Raw genomic sequence first — 23,758 nt, 5'->3', positions numbered from 1 at the left:
AAAAACGTGCCTGAAATGATATGATGACTCCTGAATACGAGGAACATATAGATACTAGAGGACCAGTACCACACAAAAAACGTCCTCCAAATTGTAGAATCTTTCATGCATGTAATATTAGCAATATGCAATCAATGATGTGTCTCTAGAGATCTCACCTTCCTCTGACGTCCGACCCACAGCATTCAGCCAGTCATTGTGAGTGCAACTATGTCACCCTCCAGGGTAGAGCTATCATGAAGAGGAATAGAGCATAATCTACCTTTGCAAAGGTACAGATACTATTCTCCGCATTTAGCAATAGCAGGAGTATCTTTAGAATAGCTAGCCCCTACCAGATGATTTTGACACACTTCGAGATTAGCGAGCTCACTGCAGAAGCAGAGAATGTGAAATTGCATGGCTATTGCATGGCTTGCTTCACATAGACCAGTGCTTTCCATAACCTTTAGAACCAGGCCCCAATTTTTAGAATGACAAACCTTTGCGACCCACCTATCTTTAATGGATGGGAGGCGGGACATTTTTTTATGTAACCAAAGCATTGTGTGGTAGTGCACAGTCATTTACAGATAGCACATTTTAGTTGATAAAACTACATTGCCCACAAATGATGTGTGGAAATCGTGTTTCTGTGACTGGTTATCACGTGTGCATCATGAAGTAAAGTGTCTTGATCCTATTAAAATCTTTGTTTCCATCACACTTCAATATTACAAAACAAATTGCTTCATTTTTGATTTTCTAACTGCTGAATGTGTACAGTTAATTTACAGGCAATTATCCGTTTTTCCGTTCACACACTCTGTAACCCAGCAAGATTGTCACATAATTCACTTTTCCTTCTTGCACTACAAAGTGAGAAGTTCATAAATCTCAATCCCCATGTTAAAAAATATACATAATCAGCAATTTGTTAGAAGACATAGGGGAAGATTTACCAAATCTCCCCGCAACGCAGCCTCCCGTGAGGCTGCGCTGCGCGACAGGGAGGGAGCAGGAGAGCGCCATATCTTCAAAGATATGGTTCTCTCCTCCCCTTTCCCTTGCGCTGATTACAACTGCTGTGTGCCACACATACACACCTTCGCGCCATAGCGCTAGGGTGTGTGTGTGAGACTAGCATAGGTTTGGTACAGGCAGGGCAGCCTTCCTGTAAAAAATACTATTCTAGACACAAGGGCAAGCATTTCCCACTTTGTATGCGTGCTGCACAGTGCAGCACCCATGCAAAGTCGGAAAAGTAATGAGAAATTAAGGCATTTCTCCTTCCTTGCACCTGGTTTAAAAAGGCGCAGTTTTCTCACGCAAAACCCAATCTACTGTTTTCAGTAAATTGGGTTTTCCGTGAGAAACCTTGGGTGGTTGCATGGTAACGCCTATGCTCCACCCTTGGTACGCCCCCATGGCTCATCGTAACGCGAAGCAGCGCAATACGCTGCTTCGCATTACTTTTATATTATTTCCAGTGCTAAACAAGTTGAGAGCTAGTAGGTAAATTTAAAAAAAAAATGTTTGCGTCGTTTAACGTCACTTTTGTGACACAAACACGGCGTAAAAGCTTAGTAAATAACCCCCATAGTCTGACATTCGACCCCTGTCTTTAAATGAGCAGCAAATGTGCCAAGATATGTACAAAATTTGAAGGCATCTTTATTTATTGCTTGGACTTTCGCGTCTCACCAAAACTCTGCTTGCTATATTATTTGCTGTGAACCTAAAGATGGGGCCTGCCCCACAAAGGGCTACATAAATCACACTACTTATAAAGACGAAAGGCTGGACTCGGACAGAAAGGCTGGACTCGGACAGAAAGGCTGGACTCGGACAGAAAGGCTGGACTCGGACAGAAAGGCTGGACTCGGACAGAAAGGCTGGACTCGGACAGAAAGGCTGGACTCGGACAGAAAGGCTGGACTCGGACAGAAAGGCTGGACTCGGACAGAAAGGCTGGACTCGGACAGAAAGGCTGGACTCGGACAGAAAGGCTGGAGTACTTTTTTTTTTTTAACCAGCAAATAAAATGCAGAACAACAACTCAAAACGATATTAATCTGTAATGTAACTATTTCCACCTTAGACTTCTTCAATAAATATAATAATCGTTAGCATGTCTGCACAAAACGAACCTCCTTATCAAAACCAACGAGAAACCCCCAGGTAGAGATTTACTTATAGTGCACAATTTGTTCTGGTGAGGAAAGTCATCTTACTGTGGAAGGGGGTGATCACACCATACAAAACTGGCAAATGGTGGGGTGAGGGAAGTCAGTAAAAGGTTTGCTCACTGTACTACCAACAGTTGCACATGCTTGCAGGAAAGCCCATTTCACGGATGTTGTGTGTAGAGAATCAGAGTAGAGTTTTTGCAATGTTTGGCTAGGCAAACAGGTTCCTTACTGTGGCATTTAACTCAAGCTTCCAATAAGCATCTCTACCATTAAATTACTTTTTGTACTTTTCACCCACAAAGAGACTGCCCTCACTCACTCGTACCTAGATGTCCAAGAACCTGAAACCCCTGCACAGAACAGGCAGCGGCATGCACCCTGGAAGCATCTATGCTACCAAACTGAACCCAAATGTGACCACAAACGTTCCTAGGAGGCAATCCCATGTTTGGCCAGCTGCATAGGTGTTTCACTACAGTAGGTATCTAGGTAGAGGCCCTACACATTAGTATTCTAATTTTGACCTAGATGGGTTACTTCAGTGCAAAGAAAAAGCCTTGAGCACCACGAGAAGCACTCCCCCCCCTTAAACCCACTCACTAGCGAAGCTTGGAGCCTGCCAGTCTAATAAAGTGATGAAGGGGAGGCAGAAAGTGGAGTTCAGACCGCAGACACAGTCAGATGGGAAATAGATATTTCACTCACAGGCTTTTCGGACTTCTTACTTTCTGAAAATCCAGGATTCATTGACGGGCATGGCCACACCTCACTTCCTTCACCTACCCTCAATCACTCATACTTTTTTGTTCTCTGGCTCCAGCATTGCCACTTCTGCCCAACATTCCTTTCCTCTCCCACCTTCCTGCCTAGATAAAGACATGTCCAATGGCACGTTAAACTGTTTTCTACTGATCTGGTAGGCTTTGTCGTCCGAGTGTTTTCTATTCACAATGTCTACGACCTCTGCCTCTCCCTGCACTCAGAGGGAGCCTCAGTACGCAGTTATGTACTTTACCATGCAACTAACATTAACGCAGCGCTTGTAACCATACTTTATTTTTCGCCTTGGCTTCCTTTAGCAACTCTTCAATTTCATTTGCTATTGTTGCACCCTCTTGGATAGGTACTCCAGAGTCTATTGATCTGGTGGAAACATTTTCTATAACTCCAGCACATTTTAATGCTTTACTACATTCCCTGGTATTAGAGTCAATGTCCAATACCACACCGCCAAATGTAAAAATTACCCTCTGTAACGATATTATTGTGGATACATAAGTTTTCTACAGATTGGTCACCTTAAGAATATACTCCAGGGTTCAGGCTATTCTGCAAAACGATGTTCCCTAGCAGTAACTCCCCAGCACTGCCAGGTGGCATCATGCAGCTTCAAAGACAATTCCCTCCACTGGATATGACAAGCAGCATATAATAGGCACAACCTGTGCACTGACATCAACTACTGTTTTCTTTTCCACTCCCCAGCAAGACATGCAGGGAGGAGAGACCAAACAAAAGCCAATATTACTGCATAGGACATATTTGCATGCCTTTACGTCTTATCGCCAGTACCAACTCTTCAGAGGAGGAAAAGAGCAGCGAGGAATCCGCAGGAAGATTAGCATTCATGTGAATTAACATTACCAAAAGGTCATTTTTACCTCTGAGGATTCTCACCTTAAGAACGAGCGCCTTAAGCATTACCCATTGAGGGGTGGAGGATATTTTGGGGTCAGGGCAGGAATGAGATTTGCTGAATAACTAAGGAAGTTCTGCAGCACAGACCTCGCAGAGTATTTGTCACTGTGTGTCTTGGCTGGGAGACTGTAATGTGTAGTAAAAGTATGCAAAGATACATGTTGATGTCTGGCAGATGTAAGCCACTGGAACATTTCTGGTGTGAGCAGTGGAATCAGTCAGGATTAGTGAATTCGGCACAAATATGCTCCGGATGGTCTTTTTTGCCTGACTGCATAGCAAGTAGTCCCACTGGGAGCATTCCCCCAATAAAGACCTCACGCACTTTATGTTTGTATGCACCTTACTCATTCCAGCACTAGAATGTAGGCTGGAGCAGTTCGTTCAAACATGTTCAGATTGTCACTCAAATTGCATTGGGTCTACCGCGAGCATAATATCTTCTTGCACCATGATTGTTGATTTTCCTTGTGAATGTTCAAATCAGTAGACATTTGGAATACTGGCTCGGTTCACTGTGGCCTTTCCGAATTTGGTTCTTAATAACCTTGTCAGCACATTTGATACAGCACAATCACACAGCTATTTCGGTCTCAAATTGTACCAGACTATTAATAGTATGATCACATTTTCCCTGGCTTCAAGAACAGAGGGAAACTCCCTACTTTTCTGAAGAGCCGGTCAACTATCCCCCTTGTAATTTGACCACCCAGGGCACTAACTTCCAGGCTAGTTGTCTGACAAGCAAGGAGCTATCCCACTTATCAGTGGCGACCCACCATTCAGTGACGGCTACAGATGGATCTGTTTACTAGCACGTTCCACTTCTTGTCTTGCAGGCCATCCCTCTGCCACACAGATTGGCAGTCAGTGCCACTTCCTGCCACGGGTGCGCTCCTCAATTTCAGTTCCACCCACTGTTCCACTCAAATCAAAGATCTTTATTCGGGTATTTAGAAATATCCATAAAAGAAGCATGTTAAAAACAGTCCAAATTCCATTATAAGTTAGACAGATTTGCACATATACACATATATACAAAAGGTGATAAAAACCCAACAATATTAACAGTTTAAAAACAGGACAATTATGTGTGGGTCCAAGCTAATTCAGCAATGTAAGATTTGCCAAAAGGTGTGAGAGGGGGAACCCTTCATCGTACTCGTTTGTTCAAAAGAAATTACAGGGCAGCCTAGATGGTATCCTTAGACCCTTCCATGCCTCATTGAGTCCAAGGAGCTAGTCCTCTCCTCTGGTGTTCCTTAATTTTACCACCAGTCTTAAAAAGTGTACAGTGCGGAATAAGGTAAAGGGATCGGAGGAGAGTTTAAGAAATAAAAGAGACACTTTAGCCTGTCTGATTTTGGACCGTCTTAAAATGGTTTTTAAGAACAGGGACCTGGGATGAGCATAGAAAGGGCAAATTAAGACAAAGTGAAGGGTATCTTGCGGAGATCTTAGATCGCAGCTGCAACACCCTTTTGTATTTATATCGTTTACAAACCTGGCTGGTACTGATAAAATATGATGCAGGAGGTTTAACCTAAATCTGGTCATCAAAAATCTGTCATGTCTATTGTACATGTTCGAGAGATAAAATTCCATGCCCGGGGATGATTTTGTAAGCAGGTAGGATCTTACTGTGATTTTTCGCCCTTCTCTGTCCTCTCTGTCCCTAGCTATATACCGCAAACATTCTGCCTTTACAGCACCCTTGTCTCCGATAGATGGTGTAAGTGGTTCATTAAAAAGGTTTCTGTAGCCCAGTCTGATCAAGGCGTCCCTTACGTATTTGAGCCAGGGTATTTGGGGCCCTTTATCCCCCCTCATACAGTCCTCCAGAATATGTCTGCTTAGACTTGCCTCTGGATTTGTCCAAATTTTTATCCAGCAGATAAATGGGTTTGAGGCATGCCCTCTCACTAAGATACGTGATACCCAGCTCCTCGTGCACAATAAAAGAAGGGATGCATTGGGGCACTTGCAAAAGCCTTCTTAGGAACTTATTTTCCTCCATTTGGATTTTTGCTAGATCAGTAAAACCCCACACCTCGCTCCCATACAAAGTCTTGGTACAACATACCGAGCTATATAGTTGCACTATTTCGTTAGGTGACCAACGGCCAAGTCTAGCGGCATAATTCATAATTGAGCCCACCGAACTGGGATGTTGGCTGCTTTTGTGCCTAACTAATGGTTTAAAGTTAAGATCCTTGTCAAAAAGGATCCCCAAGTAGTTAAAAACTTTTACTTTTTCAAGTTTATGTGCCCCTATTGTGAAGGTACATTTCTTGGAAGGCGTTTTGCCTGCTTCCATGACATATGACTTGGAGAGGTTGGGGACTAGATCTAGGTCCGCCATAAAGCTAACAAATCCACTGATAAGAGCCTGTAGGCCCCTTCCCGTGCGCGCCAGTAGGACCGCGTCATCCGCGTATAGGAGGACGGGTACACTTCTCCTACCAATGCGAGGGCAATCTACCCCCAAGTCTCCGAGCGCCTTGTCTAAACCGTTTATATAAAGCGTGAATAGGAAAGGCGCGAGGATACAACCTTGCCTCACCCCACCCCTGCACAGGAAATCTTCTGTGAGGTCCCCCTCGTCACTAAATCTGACCTGTGCCGTGGTGTTTTGATGAAGCATTCGTAAGACACGCATCAGTCCAGGATCCACACCCATGGCTCCCAAGATTTCCCACAGCTTTCTTCTGTTGACACAGTCGAATGCTGTGGAGAGATCCATAAAAGCCAGGTACACAGTGCCCTCCCTGGCCTGGGTATACTTTGCCACCAGGAGACAGAGCTTGAGACACTGGTCAGTCGTTGAACGACCGTTGCGAAACCCGTACTGTACGTCTGTAATAATGTCGTTTTCGTCAGCCCAGACCATTAAACGGTTTAGGATGACTCTCCCCAAAACTTTCGCCGTGACATCTATAAGGGATATTGGATGATAGCATTGCGGGTCATTCCTATTTCCTTTTTTAAACACGGGTACAATGGCGGCCGTGGACCAAGATCTAGGCATACCAACTTCAATGGCTGTGTTGAGTACCCTGGTGAGTATAGGAGCCCAAAGATCTAGCTGGCTTTTAAATAGATCAGGGGGAATCCCATCAGGTCCTGGCGCCTCTCTCACTACCAGGCCATCAATTCCTGATTTAACCTCGGATACCGTCAAATACGTCAGAGTACATGCTGGGAATCCTATAGCTAGAATTGGCTGCTCCTCTAGTTTGCCACGGTTATATAAGCTTGTGAAGTGCGCCACCCATGCTTCTGGCAAGATATGGGACACCACTTGCGGTTTGTTTAATGTCTGAAAGCAAGGGTCATTTATTACCTTCCAGAAACTATTCATGTCCCGACGCTCGGCAGCCTCTCTCAGCGATTCCCATGCCTGGATTTGTAGGGAAATTTTTCACAGTTTAGTGGCCGTTTTATAGCGAGTCCTGCAGGCAACAATCTTACCTCTATCCTTTGGGACTGTTTTGAGTGCCAGCTTCAGGTCCCTGTGGGCCCTTGAGCAATCCTTATCGAACCATCTGGGGCAAGAGTCAATCTGCGACTTTGATTTACTCCTCAAAAGGCTATCTATATGCTGGGCAGTGCCCTCGAAAGCTTTGATCAAGTCGCTTCCCTCTACAGTGGAATCTAGGCACCTCCATATCTGATTATCAGTGTTGGCAAGGAGCGCTCTATGGAATGCAACCCCGTCAATGTTGTTCCACCTGATTCTCCTGCCCTGGTCCGTTGCCTTATACTGGACCACAGTGGTCCTTTTATCCACCTTGGCGATTAGATTATTGTCCCTCAGTGATAATACCAGGAGGTTATGGTCACTAAGGCACTGACCACTATCTTAAATTGGGTAACCCTACATTTTAATACATTTGTTACGAAGATATAGTCAATAATTGAATCACTTCCCCTTCCTTTAAAGGAGGGGATTATTATGTTGGACAACCCACAATCAATCAGATCCATCGTGTGGGTTAAGGCGAACTTACTCAGGATTTTACTTAATTCCATGCCCTCTCTAGAGTGCACTAGGTGCCAACCCTTGGTGGAGTGGCATGCGTCCCAGGTTCCTCTTTCCCATTTCAGATAAGGGCACTGATGGCAGTTAAAATCCCCCATTAAGACCAGCTGGGTGCTTGAGTCCCCTATATCGTGTAAGCAGGCCAATCTCTCCTCGAGCTCGGCCAGGTTTGACATAGAATGTCCTGCGTTATAAAAATTTATAAAAATGAGCTTTAGACCCTTCTTGGAGTATCTAATACCCTGGAGGCAACCCGAATCCCACCCCAGGTCCTGCCAAGTCCCTTGCAACGTCAATGCCACATACGTTATTAGACCTCCCTTGACACGGCCCATAGTTGATTTGCTGGCCGGGACAAAAAACATTTTATAGCCCTCCAACAATGGAGCACTGCTATTGACTTCTCACGTTTCCTGGAGACAGATAACGTGGTAGTTTCTAATAGAGTCTAACCATTCTTTGTTTTGAATTGTAGCTGCAATATTCCAAGAGATCATTCTCAACCCCTTAAAAGTTGGTTCAGGCCCGCTATTCCCACCACTCATATTCCCTGGGGTGGGGCACATTTCTGGGCTGCTTACTTCTATGATCGCGTCTTCCGCACCCCTCTCGTGCCGCGCTAAGGTGCCGATTGCCATTTCCGGGTTGTGTGTCCCTGGTGGGCTTATGTCGTCAAATTTAGATTGATTTTCATATTCTTTCTCGATCTCACCACACCCTGTCCTCACCAGTCAATCCTGTTCATCCAGGGCAGATGTACTGGAGAGAGGGGCAAATCTGTGTTGCATAGCCAGAGCTGTCCTCCCTGCCATTCTCAGTAGCCCAGTACCGCTGCGTTCTCTGGCCTGACTCTAAAGCATTATCCCTGTAAAAAGAAATACAGGGGTAGCATCCTTATACAAGACCCGCTTGCCCTCTCCCCGTGGCGGTTCCACTCATTAAGAACGTTTCTCTTTATCAGCCACTGACCCTGTAGTGTAAACAGGAAATGAACGACCCAATGCAGGAAGGAGGAGCACAAAAGAGGGGTGGAAGGCTTGTAGACTGGGCTATACAAAAAGCTGAAAGCACTTTAGACAATAAGGCTGGCAGGTACAGGGGATCAACTTATCCAGATAGAAACTGCATAAGGGCAGCAAACTGAGAGGGAATTAATTTCTCCAACCCTACAAGCTGAAGTGGTTACTACCAACAACATGGCATTCAAAGTCAGATGTAGAATAGGGCACTTGTCCATCAACTTGAAAGGAATTGCCATTAAAAAACTCAACACAAGATTAAGATTCCACTGAGGAGCAATGAGCAGAATGGAAGAACACCAGTGAGGCAGACTTTTTAGCCACTAGGATACTAAAACAAAGGCTGATCAGAGAGGCACACCAAATCCAACAGAGCAGTCGGGTAATACTAGACAGCAGCCAGACCCCTGTGAAAAAGACTGTAAAATGCAAACAAAAGTAAGAAAGCTGCAATTTAAAGAGATCTAGGCCGACTGTTCAAATCGCTGCACAAATCTGTTCCAGCAACCCATATGAATGAAGTTTGAAACAGGTTTTCTGGCAGCCAAAGAAATGTCTGCCACTTTTTTAGGGAGGCAAAAGGTATCGGCATTCAGGCAGTAGGGTGGAGGATTGGACCATCCTGCTGTGACAGTTCTCCCTGCACGGGAGAGAAGAAATTACTGAATGCAGAGCGCAAACAGATCAGCATACTATATTCTTCTTTCCCGTTCTGGAACGTCAGGATTAGTTGTGCCTGATCCACCTGCACAGCTTTCAATACAAGAAAAATCAATAGGAATACATACAGCAAGCACTGTACATCTGGACCTACAGCCATTCTCGCGAGGAACCATCAAGGTAAGTTTATGTCACAAAACCGAGGCTCCTTCCTGTCCTAGGCTGTGGCATAGAGATCCCCTGATGGACTCCCCAATCTGAAAAGGAGTACTCATTACTTCAGGTGCAGTTCCCGCTCATTGCATTCAAATGAAGGATACTTCGAGTCTGCTCTCACATTGAGGGAACCTGCCAGAGAGGCCACCATTGGGAAGATCCCAAGTCACGGTGCCCAATTCCACAGGCAAACAGATTTCCAACTCAAGTTTCATGACCCCCCACACCACCCTAGGTTCGGCTGTGATAGAGACAGTTACCAACAGAATCTGAATGGAGTCCCCTCAGATGAAAGGGAGAAATGCCTTCACAGCGATGCAGACCACCTGCATCTCCAGTTTATATGCAGGCGCTACTCCAGTGCAGACCAAAGACCTCACTGTGTTGTGTCAGCTAGATGGGTGCCCTAGCCCAGCAAGGAGATGTCCTTGACCAGAGCAGCCTGCACTTGTAACCGACTGAATGGATGACTAATGTCCAGTTTGGACAGGTTCATTCAACAGTTCAGCTTCAAATGGTCAGACAGGAGTATCTGTAGCCGAGTCAAGAGGAGCCCCCGATAGCGGAGCCACTGCACCCGCATTCCTCAATTGCCATCTGGCATTCAGAATTACTGTTAGACCAGGCACCATTGGCGTAGGTCTCCCTCTATTTTTTGTCACTTTTTGTCTCCTTCGTGGTTGCTGGCGTTAGACGCTCTGTGCGCTGTGCCACTGCCATTCAGTGACAGCGCGGTTGCTCCTTATTATAAATTAACTGTATGAACTAGTATAGTCTTAGTAGTGCCTAGGAACATGTTAGGAAAGTCGAATTTGGTATGCTTGAACTTCAAATATTAACGTGCATCTGGTAGTGGTGATTGTCTTTATATTCTGAGTGTGCAACTACTGCTTTTGGAAAGCAGGTATCTTTTTGTCTAAACCTTCCTGTGTGTTTTCTTGGTATGTGTATTGGCTGTCTGGTTTAGAGGGCCAGGGCAGGCTGAAGCCGACCTGGGTCGAATGGAGGAATCTGCTGTTGAAGTATGGGGAGGGGTGACCACTTTGATGTGAGCAGGGCTGTGCCTGGCAAGGTGAATGATGGCTCCACCTCCCACTGGGCGTCTGATGGTGGGCCCCCTCTCCCTGAAAGGGAGGATGCAGCCTCGTAAATAAAGTGACCCAAGTCGACACCAAACTGGTTCTGGCCGGGTCGAGTGATTTGAGACTTTCTCAAGAACAAAGACGTTTGGGGTATAAAGATCTGGGCTGAAGCCCCTTCGTGGTGTGCAACTTCGGGATGCCAAGACGAACCTCTGTCCACGTAACTTTAAAACTTTCATCCATCTACTGAAGCAACTACCCAAGGGCCTGATTGGAGCTTGCCTCCTGCCGAAGTCTCAGGGACATTAGACTTCATTCGTCAGCAGCCCGGATTCCTCTTGAAGGGAATCCTACTTGCAGGTGAGGCCTCTGTAGAGAAATCTAGGGTCTCTAGTTCTACTGTGGGGAACGCCGCATTTGACTTGCCACGGAACCTATTGCTATCGCCATTGTGGGCCACTGCAGCTGAGGATCTGTGCTTCTGAGTGCCCACCTTTGTTTTGCTGCAGAATCCATCACTATCGTGGGCCGCTGCAGCTGAAGAGCTGTGCAGCTGAGTGCCCACGCTAGACCCTATGTCACGAACCTTGTCATCTTCTACGTATGCCGCTGGGCGCCGCCTTCCAACCCCGTCCTAGGATTAGTGTGAGTGCATGGCGCGGACCGCTGCGGCCGAGGAGCTGTGGCCGCTGTGGGCCCGCCTGTCATCCCACACCTTCCCCGTGAAGCTGTGCCCCCTTTATATCCCCGGTACATTCTGCATCATCGGGCCGTCTAGGCCCTGATCTTGAACTAAGCTCGTTCCACCTGCACGCACGAGTGCTTCCATCGCCCCTGAATGAATCTGTAATTATGTGCATTGTAGTTCTTTGGGCATTTCTCCGTTTCATGCTTAACCTATAGAAAGATAACTCTTTTTCTATACTTGCTTGTGGTGTCCGTTTTGTAGCGTCTTTCCAGTGTTATTGTGAATGGTCATAAATGCTTCACACACTGCCTCTGAGATAGGCCTGTCTGCTCATGCTACGTTACCACAGGGTTGAGCAGAGGTTATCAAAGGGTGTAGCCCCCTTACTCTGACTTAGGAAGAAGGGTCACTATTTGACACTGGCGCCAGCCGCTGCCAACTGGAGGCTCCCATTTCTAACATTGGTGGTCAGCGGTGAGGATCAGGCCTTGCATTTGTGACCCATATACAATAACCCGTGTGCGCTACCGGCGAGAATTAACCGCGTGCGGTTTGATTTTGTTCTATTGCTGACTGATTGCCAGCAGGTGTTGCTATTAGATTGGTGACTGTGGTTGCCAGTTATTTTTGTTCTATTTGCTGACTGTGATTGCTAGCCAGGTGTGCTACTGGACAGAGTAAACCGCGTACGGTTTGATTTTGTTCTATTGCGGACTGTGATTGCCAGCCAGGTATTTTTCGGTTCTATTAGATTGTTGACTGTGGATGCCAGTTATTTTTGTTCCATTTGCGGACTGTGATTGCCAGCCAGGTGTGCTACTGGCAAGAGTAAACGGTGTACGGTTTGATCTTGTTCTATTGCTGACTGTGATTGCCAGCCAGGTGTTTTTCGGTTCAATTAGATTGTTGACTGCGGTTGCCAGTTATTTTTGTTCTATTGCTGACTGTGATTACCAGCCAGGTATTTTGTGTTCTATTGATTGACTGTAGTTGCCAGTCATGTCTACACTAGTTAGGCCGGCATTCAATGCTTTAGAGGATCTCCTCTTTGAGGAAAACAGGTTTGAAACCTACACTGCCAAACAGCTAAAGTCTTTTTGCAAGCGATTCACCGTCCCGGTTGCGGGTCTCTCTAGGAAGGAGGAATTTCAGAAGGCCCTTAAGGCCTGGATGGAGGCGAGAGAGTCCGCCGAGAATGAGGAAGAGAATGCTGGAGGGCAGCAGGATGAGGAAGTGGGTTTAGTGGAAGGTAAAGTACTTTCCAACTCCGGTACTAGTGTGTCCTCAAAGGGTCTGTCTCCAGAAGAGATGGAGGACAAAGAGAGAGATAGGAGGCATAGGTTGGAGATAGCCAAATTAGAAGGTCAGAAGGACCTAGAGAGTAAAAAGTTGGATATTGAGAATAACAGGTTGGCATTTGAACTTGAAAAAATGAAACTTGAGCATCAGAGAGTATTGAGGGAGTTGGAGATCAAGGCTAAGAGTTTGGAGATCTCCCTCTCTGGTGGCAGCATACCTTTAGTACCTACGGAGAGTAGAGTGTACATACCCAAAGATGTCATCAAGGATTTCCATAAGAGGATATCGGGCAATGGTTTGCCGCATATGAGATAGCCATGGTGTCCCACCGGGTCCCTGAGAAGGATTGGGGAGCGGGGTTGTGGGGACGCTTTCTGAGTGATGGGAGGGATACTCTGTTGGATCTGCCTGAACAGAGCAGGATGGTGTATGCCCATATGAAAGAGGCCTTGATGACGCGTTATGGTTTGACCCCAGAAATGTACAGGCAGAGATTTAGAACCTGTAAGAAGCTAGAGGGTACCACTTGGGTTGAATGTGTCTTTTTTTTTACAGAGCAATGGATCGCTGGGTAAAGGGTAGCAAAGTGGAAACCTTTGAGCAACTGTATGATTTGTTCGCATGGGAGCATTTATCTAGTAACTGTTTTCTAGAGCTACACCAGCACCTTGTCGATAGCAAGCTCACTAACCCTAGGAAGCTTGCCGAGGAGGGGGACCGCTGGGTGAGCACCCGGGTTAGCAAGGGTCCTGTGGGAGACTTTGCCAAAGGTGGGCAGGGTCCCCAGCAGAGAAGTGGGGGGAATAGGGGTAAACAGAGGGAGTTCCAGAGAGGGCCCCAAAGTAATTCCCCCAGGAACCAAGGAGTGGTGTCCCAGCCTCCCCCTGAGAAGAAGCCGGTGCCCCCGACAGGTAGGCCTGTTCAAAGGGGGCCTCTTACTTGCTTTAAGTGTGGTCTAGTGGGCCACCGGTAGTATGATCCCCAGTGTCCCCGGAGGGATAACAGTGCACCACCCCGTGCACCCCCACCAGATTGCCAGTATAGCCCTGGGAGGGGAGGAGATGGGTGTCCAAAGACGGTGGGATCCCGTAGAATTGACCCTTGTCTCGCTAGGGGACTTCAAGAAGGTCCCTAACCCTGCACTGCCTGCTAACAGTAAGAAGTACAGGCAGTGGGTGACCATCAATGGCCATAGGGTGGAGGCTCTCAGGGACACAGGAGCTAGTGTGACTGCTGTCAGCTCCCGGTTGGTGTCCAAAGAGCAGATTGTCCCCCAGTAGTGTCAGCAGACAACTCGGAGAGCCAGTGTGAGGTGGCTCAAGTTCCCTTTGAGTGGGGGTGGGGTGTCTCAGGATCTCTTCAAGTAGCTGTGAGGCCCGCCATGCCAGTAGACAGACTGTTGGGCAACGATTTAGGGAACTCCCCGTGGGCTGCGGTGGAGAGGAAGTCTCATTTGGAAATGTTGGGCCTGCCTGAGTGGGCGTGCGCGACCACTCGGTCCATGGCACACAGTAAGGATGTTCAGAAGGACCTGGAGCCTGAAAGTACGGCCCAAGCCCCTGCTTTAAAAAGAAGAGGTAGGAGGCGCGGGGAACCGGCCCCCATGGGTCCCACGGTCCAGGAGGAAGCAGACCTTGAGAGGGATGCCCTGGAACCTACAGGGGAGCAAGTAGCTGAAGTGGGGGACCTGCCTGAGCTGACCAAATGGCAGCAAGGAGGAGTGCCCACCAGGGAGGAATTTTGTGAACAGTAGAGAACGTGCCCTTCTCTTAAGGGACTGTGGCGACAGGCCACAGCCCAGGCAGCAGGTGATCAGTCAGGGTCACACCTGATCTATTGGGAGAATGAACTTCTTTACAGCGAGCCACAAGGTTGCTGAGCCTGGGTCAGACCATGTGCTGGTGGTACACCAGCGCTTCAGCCTTCCTACTGGGGTTGGCTCACGATGTGCCATTGGCCGGACATCTGGGGCAGACCAAGACCTTTGAGAGGCTGGTCACCCACTTTTATTCACCCCAAATGGGAGCTCAGATGGTCACTGCAGGACATGTGAGACTTGCCAGGCAAGTGGAAAGAACGGAGGGTGGAAGATCATGGCCCCGCTCCAGCCCTTCCCGGTTGTCAGTACCCCATTCGAGCGAGTGGGCATTGACATTGTGGGGCCTCTGGACCCCAAGACAGCCATGGGCAACAGGTTCATCCTGGTCTTGGTGGACCATGAAGCCATCCCCTCAGGACAGTGACAGCCCCCGTGGTGGGACGTGCACCGATGGGGATTTTCTCCCGTGTGGGATTCCCCAGAGAGGTACTAACTTCATTTCCAAATATATGAAGTCTCTGTTGGAGGAGTGTGGGGTAACTTACAAGTTCACGACTCCTTACCACCCCCAAGGTGATGGGCTGGTTGAGAGATTTAACCGGACCCTTAAGGGCATGATTGTGGGCCTAGAGGAGCCCATGAGGCGTAAGTGGGACGTCCTCTTGCCATGTTTGCTTACCGTGAGGTGCCACAGAAGTCCTTAGGGTTCAGTTCCTTTGAACTGCTCTATGGTCACCCGGTAAGAGGGCCTCCAAGTCTGGTCAGGGAAGGCTGGGAGCAATCTCTCAGGAAACCTCCCCAGGATGTATTTAGCTACATGCTGGCCTTCAGGAACCAGACTTGGCGTTTCAGAAAACTTGCTGAAGCAAATCTGGAAGCCAGCCAGGAAGAGATGAAACGCTGGCATGATCAGAATGCCACTATGAGTTTCAGCCTGGTCAAAAGGTTTGGGTCATGGCCCCAGTTGAGCCCTGTGCGCTCCAGGATAAGTGGACCGGCCCCTTCGAGGTGGTGGAGCGCAAGAGTCCCGTTACCTACATGGTGGACTTGCAGTTTCTCAGGAACACCCTGTGGGTCCTGCATGTCAACCGCCTGAAGCCCCACTTTGAGAGGTCTGAAGTGAGCATGCTTCTGGCTACATATGCTGGAACGGAAGAGGAGAGTGAGCCTCTTCCTGACCTCCTGTGAGCAGAGGAGAAAGATGGGTCAGTGGAGGGTGTGGTACTCTCCACCACACAGACCCCTGAGCAGCAGAGTGATGGTCGCCAACTGTTGGGGCAATTCAGTGATCTGTTCTCCCTGGTGCCTAGTGTCACTGACTGGTGCGTCCATGACGTAGACACTGGGGACAGTCCTCCTGTGAAGCACAAGTCTTACTGAGTGACTGACCGGGTCAGAGCGTACATCAAGGGGGAGGACTCCAAAATGTTTGCTTTAGGGGTGATTGAGTCCTCTAGCAGCCCTTGGTCCAGCCCTGTGGTCCTGGTACCAAAGGCTGCAGCACCTGGGCCACCCCAGAACTTCGGTTCTGCGTGGACTATCGAGATCTCAATTCGGTCACAAAGACTTGACGCGCACCCCATCCCCAGAGCTGATGAGCTCATAGATCGGCTAGGGGCTGCACGGTACCTCAGCACGTTTGATTTGACGTCTGGGTTCTGGCAGATCGCCTTGACCGATGGGGCAAAGGAGAGATCAGCATTCTCTACATCTGACGGGCACTACCAGTTCCGGGTGATGCCCTTTGGGATGAAGAATGCCCCTGCCACCTTTCAGAGGTTGGTCAGAGTGTTGGTTGGACTGGAAGGTTTCAGTGCCGCCTATCTGGATGACATTGCAGTGTTTAGTTCCTCATGGGAGGACCACCTGCGCCACCTCTGGGAAGCGTTGATGGCACTGCAAAAGGCAGGCCTCACAATCAAGGCAAGCAAGTGCCAGATTGGGCAGGGTTCTGTGGTGTACTTCGGACACCGGGTGGGGAGCAGCCAGGTAGCACCCCTACAGCCCAAGATTGAAACCATCCTGGCTTGGGAGCCCCCAAGGACTCAAACACAGGTGAGAGCCTTTTTAGGACTCACAGGCTATTACAGGAGGCTTATCAAGGGGTATGGCAACATTGTTGCACCCTTGACTGAGCTGACTTAAAACGCAGCCAAAGGTTGTGAACTGGACTGACACCTGTCACAAAGCTTTTGATGCCCTGAAGACTGCCATGTGCACCACACCAGTACTTTGGGCGCCCGACTTTTCAAAGGAATTTGTTGTCCAGACAGACGCTTCCGAGCATGGTGTGGGGGCCGTTCTGTCACAGGTCAATGAGGAAGGCCTAGACCAACCTGTGGCCTTCATTAGCAGAAGGTTGCTCCCACAGGAACAGAGGTGGAGTGCAGTTGAGCGAGAGGCATTTGCTGTGGTCTGGGCACTGAAGAAGCTGAGACCATACCTGTTGGGACTCACTTCCGGGTTCAGACAGACCACAGGCCCCTCAGGTGGTTGATGCAGATGAGGGGGTGGGGGGGAAACCAAAGTTGTTGAGGTGGTCCATTTCTCTACAGGGTGTGGACTTTACGGTGGAACACCGCCCTGGTACAGAACACGCCAACGCTGACTGTTTGTCCAGATTTTTCCGCCTCAGTGATGAGAACTCCCAGGGAAGGGCACACGTGTTAGACCTGGCACCATTGGCGTAGGTCTCCCTTCTATTTTTTGTCACTTTTTGTCTCCTTCGTGGTTGCTGGCGTTAGACGCTCTGGGCGCTGTGCCACTGCCATTCAGTGACAGCGCGGTTGCTCCTTATTATAAATTAACTGTATGAACTAGTATAGTCTTCGTAGTGCCTAGGAACATGTTAGGAAAGTCTAACTTGGTATGCTTGAACTTCAAATATTAACGTGCATCTGGTAGTGGTGATCGTCTTTATATTCTGTGTGTGCAACTACCGCTTTTGGAAAGCAGGTATCTTTTTGTCTAAACCTTCCTGTGTGTTTTCTTGGTATGTGTATTGGCCGTCTGGTTTAGAGGGCCAGGGCAGGCTGAGGCCGACCTGGGTCGAATGGAGGAATCTGCCGTTGAAGTATGGGTAGGGGTGACTCCTTTGATCTGAGCAGGGCTGTGCCTGGCAAGGTGAATGATGGCTCCACCTCCCACTGGGCGTCTGATGGTGGGCCCCCTCTCCCTGAAAGGGAGGATGCCGCCTCGTAAATAAAGTGACCCGAGTCGACACCAAACTGGTTCTGGCCGGGTCGAGGGATTTGTGACTTTCTCAAGAACAAAGACTTTTGGGGTATAAAGATCTGGGCTGAAGCCCCTTCGTGGTGTGTAACTTCGGGATGCCAAGACGAACCTCTGTCCGTGTAACAAGAGGGAAAGGACTTTGAAACTTTCATCCATTTACTGAAGCAACTACCCAAGGGCCTGATTTGAGCTTGCCTCCTGCCGAAGTCTCAGGGACATTAGACTTCATTCGTCAGCAGCCCGGATTCCTCTTGAAGAGAATCCTACTTGCAGGTGAGGCCTCTGTTGAGAAATCCAGGGTCTCTAGTTCTACTGTGGGGAACGCCGCATTTGACTTGCCGCGGAAACTATTGCTATCGCCGTTGTGGGCTGCTGCAGCTGAGGAGCTGTGCCACTGAGTGCCCGCATTTGACTTGCTACGGAAACTGTTGCTATCGCCACTGTGGGCCGCTGCAGGTGAGGAGCTGGGACGCCGAGTGCCCACCTTGGCCTTGCTACGAAAACCATTGCTATCACTAGTGTGGGCCGCTGCAGAGCTGTGCCGCTGAGTGCCCGCATTGGTCTGACCACAAGGAGATACTACGAGGATAAGTGATATCGCTATTGTGGGCCGCTGCAACTGAGGAGCTTTGCCGCCGAGTGCCCACCCTTGTTTTGCTACAGAAACCATCGCGATTGCGGGCCGCTGCAGCTAAAGAGCTGTGCCGCGGAGTGTCCACGCTAGCCGCTATGTCACGAACCGTGCCATCTTCCGCGTGTGCCGCTGGGCAGCGCCTTCCAACCCGGTCCTAGGATTAGTGCTTGCCGCGGACCGCTGCAGCCGAGGAGCTGTGGCCGCTGTGGGTCCACCTGACATCCCGCAACTTCCCCGTGAAGCTGTGCGCTGTGCCCCCTTTATATCCCCGGTACATTGTGCATCATCGGGACGCCTAGGCTCTGATCTCAAACTAAGCTTGTTCCACCCGCACGCACGAGTGCTTCCATCGCCCCTGAATGAATCTGTAATTATGTGCATTGTGGTTCTTTGAGCATTTCTCCGTTTCATGCTTAACCTATATAAAGATAACTATTTTTCTATACTTGCTTGTGGTGTCAGTTTTGTAGCGTCTTTCCAGTGTTATTGTGTATGGTCATAAATGCTTCACACACTGCCTCGGAGATAGGCCTGTCTGCTCGTGCTACATTACCACAGGGTTGAGCAGGGGTTATCAAAGGGTGTAGCCCTCTTACTCTGACTTAGGAAGAAGGGTCACTATTTGACACCAGCGCCAGCTGCTGCCAACTGGAGGCTCCCATTTCTAATAATCACCAGATACACAACTCTGTGCAGTCGCAAGACCAGTAGGTCGAGGACATGTGCCAGAGTCAGAAATATCGAAACTCGCTCCCAAATACGAATCCTCTTCTGAGAAGGAGGTGGCAAGACCTTATAGGTCACACCCAGCACTACACCTATGAAGGTCACTCTCTGTTGCAGTGAAGTAGGTCTTCTGGATCTTCATGGTAATGCCCAAGCTGTGGCGAACAGTTGTGGTACACCAAAGATGTTCCAGCACAGGTTGCTCTGCCATCAACAGCCAGTTGTTCAAATTTGGAAATGCATAGACTCCTAACTGTCTCAGTGAAGAATCACAACTGTCTAACTTCCCTGAAAACTCAAAAGTTGTCAGTGCAAATGGAACGAATATGAACGGATAGCACTGAGCCCACACAGCAAACCTCAAATAACTAATATTAGATGGGAGAGATGGCAGATGGAAGTAGGAGTAAGCTCCAACTATGCCAGCCAATCCCCCTACTGAGAATCAAAGTCTTGGCTCAGCAACAGCATCTGAATAAACAAGTTCAGAAGTGAGAAATCTAGAATGTGTCTCAGACCTCTGTCCTTCTTTGGACACCGCTTTTTTCCAGAGGCACCACTTTTAAAGTCCTATTGTTCACCAGGACCCCCACCTCTCAAATCAAGGAGTCTGCTAAAGGTATGCCTGGATAAAAGCAGTAGAGGTGGGGCAGACCAGAGGAAGGGACAAGACGGATGGGCTTAGACCTTGGAGCTCCACAGGACGACCGAATCGTCACACGGTCGTCTCCCAACTGATGGAAAAGTGGGAGTGTCTCCTTCTCATGGAAGATAGCGCAAAAATAAGTGCATTGAAAAAAAGATGGGATGTTTGAGGCATCAAAACCAGCAGAACACAGTAGGGAGTGGCTCTGCTGATGATGATCACCCATAGTTCATGAAAGGAGTGGTACAATCTTTTGAGGAGTATCAGTTCAGAGGGTTCCCTCTTCTGAGTTCTGAATTAAGCCTGAAATTTCTTGTATTGCTGATGAAATAGTCTGGTAAAACCACTTTTTATAATGTATTTTTTTTGTTTTGAGTTTTATATAGCGCGAACTAGACTTGAGACATTGGGTATCTGAGCACTTTACATGAGCACCAGTCTCGTTACAGATGAACACATTCATTTTTGTTAGGCACCGGGAGAGTAAGTGATTTGCACAGAATCACAGAATGTTGAGCGTCGTTGCGGAGACTCGAACCCGGTTCCCTAGGTCCTAGGTTGACTGCTCGACCCGTAAAGTTACATCCTCTCCCCTTTAAGGAAGTAAGCTGCAGACCTACAATGCGTTAAACATTCGAGGGAGACGAGGGCCTCTCTCCAAGCGAAAAAAAAACCCTCTCACTATCGAAAGGCATGTCCATCAGAATGACCTTGATATCTTCTGAGAAGTCAGAAGAAAGTATCCAGGCTTAGCGGCGAATTGTGATGGTAGTGATGGAGCAAGGATTCAAGAAAAAGAAACTTGCTCGGATCAACCTCTCGTTAACAGATACTAACAAGTAGAAACAGTAGATAAAAGAAAATGAACATACACACAACATTCATACATGGGCAAAAGGCTTAATGCTTGCTTAAATAAAGAATAATTTGCTACGTAACTGAAATCCCGCTTGAAACCGAAAATTATCTTGAGCATGTGCGAACTAGTACCGCGCAAATGACCATGTGATTAACCCATGTGAGAGGAAAACTCTCACGCATGCGCAAGGAATTGCTAACTCTAGGTCACGAGGTACCGCATGCATGGCATATGCTTGCCTGGATTTAAAAAGAGCTATCGCTGCTAATGCTTTTGCTTAACAAAGAAGAAAATAACAGGGGATAGAGTAGGTGTGGGTGGTGAACAGTGATAACATATTTGAGAAATTAACATCTGTTTATGATTACTTTATCAATCGTGTGCGTTTGGGCCGGATGTGCTAAGCCAAAAGAAAAGATGGCGGTTGAGACGTAACACAAGTTGAGTCTGCGCACTGAAGTTTTGAAGTGACCTGGTGACCGGATCGTTGACAGGCTGCCAAGAACAGATGCCTGGGAACGTTCAACTGTAGAGTTTCATAAAAATTGTATGTAATCTGCTCTGTGAATAATGTGTGAAAGGAAATGGTTCTGCAAATTGAATAAATTAAATGGGAAGTGTTTACTAATCAAAGAATTAGCTAAGAAATAAGGAATGACAGCATGAGGTGATAACTCCCCTGCCTCTGCCCAATCACAGTCCATAATTCATGGATACTTCCAACTCCTGAAGGTGGGACATGCATAATTAAAGGGTATAACTCGAGTGACTTAAGGTTAGAGAAGAGACTACGTCAATGCTGAGTGAGGAGTGGGCAAGAGCTGCTGCTGGAGAAGAACAGACTGAAGATTCAAAACTGAGAGACAGCCTGATTAGATAGAAGATTTGCGGAAGAATATCGAGTAGGGAGAGAGTGTAATAGAGGGAAGCGCTCCGGTGCGTCGGGTTCTAGAGAAGTGTAGTAAGTATAATCCTATCCTGCACCTGTCCTATAGTCTTGGTCTCCTGACTATCAGGTGACCTCCACCAATCCTTTTGGCCGGGGGTTGGGTTTTCCCATTTCACCTTTAGGTAATTATATTTCTATCTTGAATTTGCAGACCTTTTGCAAAGTACGATTTATTGTGTCCATTGTCTCTTAATCTATCACTCAATGCATTGAAATTGTTGAATGTGTCTGAATATCCAAATGCAATTTGATAAATGTATTTTTCTCTCCCATGAAAGTTGGAGTTTGCACTGTGAATCTGTACAAATGAGCGTTCATTTTGAATGAATTATTAGATACAATCTATTGTATCTTACTTGGAGTCTGTGAGTAATTTATTGAAGGATATAAGATAGGTTAATGAATTTGTTAATATCACCATCAACTACAAAACTAATGGTCTATTGACCAAAGGAAGAGTGTTGATCTGTGATGATTAGTTAGACATTGACTAATTCAGATCAAAGTGAATTACAACTTGATCCCCAGTGAAACAGTCAAGGAACCTGAATGTGTATATGGGCCCACTGTGAATAATATGTTGATTGTGAATTGTTTATTCTGGCCTTTCGCTGGATCAGTAGTAGTACCCATGAACCTGGCTGTGGCAGCTGTGGAATCCATGGGCCTAATTCAGGATCTCTTTTGAAGTGTCCAAGGCATCATTGTCTAAATGGGAAAATGGCTTCTTTGTGGGGTTTGTTGGGCTTACAACTGCTAGTTTATCCAATTACCACAAGGTGTGGAATTAGCAGTCTACTATGTATGTGGATGTCACCATACGGAGAATGAGGCTGCCTGATGCCTAAACCTTTCCACCCAAGGCAATCAGTCACTTAAACTTCTAAAGATGGACACATGCTCTGTTGGCGGTCCCAAAGTAGTCCGGGATGTTTCCTTCTGGAGAGGTATTGAGATTGCTAGCATTTTGTAAGTTAAGATAAAGAAGAGCGTCAAAGTCAGAATGAAGATGCCGATTGTTACCCTCATAATGGTGTTACCCTGATCTGTTTGTAGCATGTTGTGGAGTAGATTCACATGCTCTGCATACTCCTGCCATCTAGTGTTAGGCTGGACGCCTTCCATGTGCCCAAGTGCCAAATACCGCCCCCATCCAGGAAAATTTCAGCCCTCTAGGATGAGGGTTCCTCAAGGCAAGTTCTGTCCTTCCCTTGTGCTCCCAGGATAATTTTAGCAGACTTAGGTGTGCAGAACCAGTAAAAACTCAAAGCATTGTCTGGAGGGAACATTATGGAATTCGCCTTGACGGCAGGTGATCACGTCCAGTTTTCTCTCTTCTTTGTAGGTGCAGAGCCATTGCCTATGCAAGCAGAATCAGGTGGTCTTAAGATCAGAACTGTCAAGCTGGAGTAGACCGTCCACCCTTCGGAGTAGCTCAGAGATGTCAAAGATGTCCAACATGGCCTTACAGAACATCTTGACTGGATTGGCAAATGTTTGTGCTGGATCTTCTGCTGCTTCATAATAGGCTCCGAGAACAAGGAAGGGCAGGTCTTATCAGAACGGCATAGTGACAAAGAACGGTGCCGGAAAAGAGATGGCATCCTTGAAGAAGAGATTTCTCCTTCCTTTCAAGTTACGTTTTTGAAAGGCGAACTCTTAGTAGGTCATTACCTCGCAGTAGACTTAACTGTGGAAAAAGCAGTGCCTTTAGTGTGGCCCTGCAGTTCACATACCAAAAATTACTCCCATTCACTGACTGCCTTCATATCCATCAAGAAATACATATCACATGCTGTGGTGTGATCAGTCGATCCAAGACACCACATGCCAATGTTGTGAAGAGCCGATGAAGACATCTGATTGGGGCACTGAAGCAGGACTTAAACCCATAACCGTTGAGGAAATATTTGGTTCAAATGCTGTTGAAACGGAGGAAATATGGGCAGTGAAACACAGAGCAAGCTCGGACACACATCGATAAGGGGCAAAAAAAACCCCCCAAAAACCCAAAAA

The 23,758-nt window shown here is 47.6% G+C and overlaps 1 protein-coding gene across 8 annotated transcripts in view; it reads right to left on the bottom strand.

The window, feature by feature from the left end:
• TMEM209 (transmembrane protein 209) overlaps positions 1 to 23,758 on the bottom strand; it is a 269,726-nt gene that overhangs the window by 87,045 nt on the left and 158,923 nt on the right. The gene's annotated exons all lie outside the window — the stretch shown is intronic.

Source organism: Triturus cristatus, chromosome 4_1 (assembly GCF_964204655.1).
Source record: "Triturus cristatus chromosome 4_1, aTriCri1.1, whole genome shotgun sequence".
Taxonomy (NCBI): Eukaryota; Metazoa; Chordata; class Amphibia; order Caudata; family Salamandridae; genus Triturus; species Triturus cristatus.
This window is presented reverse-complemented; position numbering and strand designations above follow the sequence as displayed.